Source organism: Octodon degus, unplaced genomic scaffold (genome assembly GCF_000260255.1).
Source record: "Octodon degus isolate 3935 unplaced genomic scaffold, OctDeg1.0 scaffold00050, whole genome shotgun sequence".
NCBI lineage: Eukaryota > Metazoa > Chordata > Mammalia > Rodentia > Octodontidae > Octodon > Octodon degus.
This window is the reverse complement of record NW_004524626.1, coordinates 1,665,877-1,668,446: the sequence shown is the minus strand read 5'-3', so window position 1 is coordinate 1,668,446 and position 2,570 is coordinate 1,665,877. Positions and strand designations below refer to the sequence as shown.

Below are 2,570 nucleotides of genomic sequence, written 5' to 3'. Positions count from 1 at the left end.
GAGAGAGAGAGAGAGAGAGAGAGAGAGAGAGAGAGAGATAACACTGAAGGATTTATTTTCCAAAGACTGCTATCTCCAGAAAAGTATTTGAAAGAAGTCTTAAAAATTTATATTGGCTGATTCTCAATGAAACAGAAACAAAAATTCCTCCAAAAATTACCAATGGGAAATTTTTCTACAGTCATTCTATCCAAAATGGGGCAGCCCATGTTTAGATTTTTAAAAAGTGAGACTGTACTCAGAAGACACTGTCTCTTATGGTTTTATTACTTTTCCACTATGAACTTATTCCAAACCAAACTGGTCAAATGCAGATGCATAAATCTCTTTTGCTTTTTTTAAGGCTTAATAATTCTGTAAGAAATTCTGTCCAAACCAACATGGTCTGGCTCATAATTACATCTCATCCTTCTAACAGACAGTTTTAAACTTACACTGTGTGTTTCGGTTAATCTCTATACTACATGCTTGCATTGTACTACTAAAGTAGTCTCTTCCTCTTCCATCTTTACTCAGCTCCCCAAATATTAACATTAACTAACAGTTATAGAATGCACCACAATTTTGCATGTGAAAAGCTTACTTTGTATCTCATGCTTTATTTAAGGCATGCTGAGTTTTCTATTAGTTTGCAGGAATTATTTTAACTTCAAGCCAGGAATTTATCCTCCAACATAATGGAAGGAAACATGAAAAATGCTTCGAAGCCCACTGGGTTCATACTACTGATTTTGTTTTACTTCCTGGTTTAGAAAGAGTTTAGCAGGCAGTCTGCCCTAGACGTGCAACAGAACCCTTACAGCATGGGCAGGCGAGTTCAAGGATGAACGAAAGACTGAAGAGCAATAAATGGGTAAGAAGTTCCCCTACTGTTGGAGCAGTTTTCATAAATAGTTCCCTGTCATGAAGAGAGAGGTATTGGGAAATGAGCTACTGGAATAAACATGACAAAAGAAATGTCTAAGTTACTTAGTGAGTTGTCTGGAAAGGATTGGTATGCAGGGAGCGCAAGAAACGGCAGTGTCAACACAACTCCATCACTCTCCACTGCCAGCCAGTAGGTGTCTCTCTAGGGAGATTTCTGGTGCAAGGCTTTGTTCATTTTCTAACCTAGGAAATCCCATCAGCCTATGGGGGAGCATGGCCAGAAGTAGCAGGAACTAGGAGGAGGTCGGCCATCTGACAGGTGTAGACTTTCAGGGCCAAGAATGCCAACATCTATGTGAATTTTCGTGGTCTCTCCTGACTTGCATAAGCCTAAGACTATGCTGATGACATGACCCAAGACTTCTCTATTCCTCCAGACAGGGAGCAAGAGGAGGCTGGGGGGGGGGGGCAGTCTCTGGGTCCTGCAGCAGGAAGGGCAGCCAGCTGATTCTTGAAGAGACCAATGTGCAGCCGTCTGGTTGCCACTGCCTGTGTGACAGCCACCATGAGGACGCCGCTCTGCTAGTCAAGACCTCAAATCTTCAAGGGCGCCAGCAATGGGGCAGCACAAGATCATTTACAACAAAAAGAAAATGTGACCAGCAAATACAGTTTTGGGGCCTGAGTCATTCTTAATTTTCATGAATATCTGAGTATAGGGCCAGCCAGATAGCTCAGTGGATTAAAGTGCCTGCTTAGGCAGATGCAGGGACCAGGGTTTGATCCCCTGGTGTGCAGTGCTGCCCTGGCCCTGGGGCATGCTGAGATGGCAACTGAGACTGTGTACAAGGGCCAGGAATATAGCTCAGTGGCCCAGTGCTGAGTTGTGCTCAGCAGCTGTGCTCCCCTGTAATCTCAGTGGTGTTTGGGAGGCTGAACATAGGAGGATCACCAGGAGTTCGATCTGTGTATAAGACCCTGTACTAAATACCTTAAAAAAAGAAAGAAAGAAAGAAAGAAAGAAAGAAAAAATACCTGGTTGTATTTACACATAATGTGTTTCTGTTTAAAGTTTAAAGGTCAACATATATTTCTTTTAGATCAACATTAAGAATTTTCCAAATCTTCTTTATACCCTTGTCTATACACCTACCAGATGCCTCATATTTTATGAGTAGAATGATGAAGTTCCTTACCAGCAATGTGAAAATACCAATGTCTTGTCAAACTTTAAGCTGAAATCTTTAACACAGTATTATACCAATAATACACAGAAATTCATGAACTATCTTTGTAGGTTTCACTAAGCACAACATATGCCTCTGTCCTTCTAAATGTGATTTTTAACTTCCAAATTTCATTTGGTCTAAAATTGATATTCCTATGCTTGCTTACTGTTGCTATTTGCCTTGTACATGGTTTCTTTTTTGGTATCAGGAATGAATTTGGGATGTTGTACTTGCCGGGCAGGCGCTGGGCCACTGAGCTATATTCCTGGCCCTTGTACACATTTTTCAACCTGTTCTCTTTAAAATTTTCTCTCTCTCTTTCTCTCTCTCTCTTTTTTTTTTTTCAGAACCAGGGATTGAACTCAGGCCCCATGTGCTTGCCAGGGAAGCGCTTATTCCACTGAGCCATCTTCCTGGCTGGCTCGCTCTCTCTCTCTCTCTCTCTCTCTCTCTCTCTCTCTCTCTCTCTCTCTC

General features: G+C 41.8%; 1 protein-coding gene across 1 annotated transcript in view; it reads right to left on the bottom strand.

The window, feature by feature from the left end:
* Positions 1-2,570, bottom strand: part of Slc25a13 (solute carrier family 25 member 13) — a 276,904-nt gene that overhangs the window by 2,665 nt on the left and 271,669 nt on the right. The window lies entirely within an intron of this gene.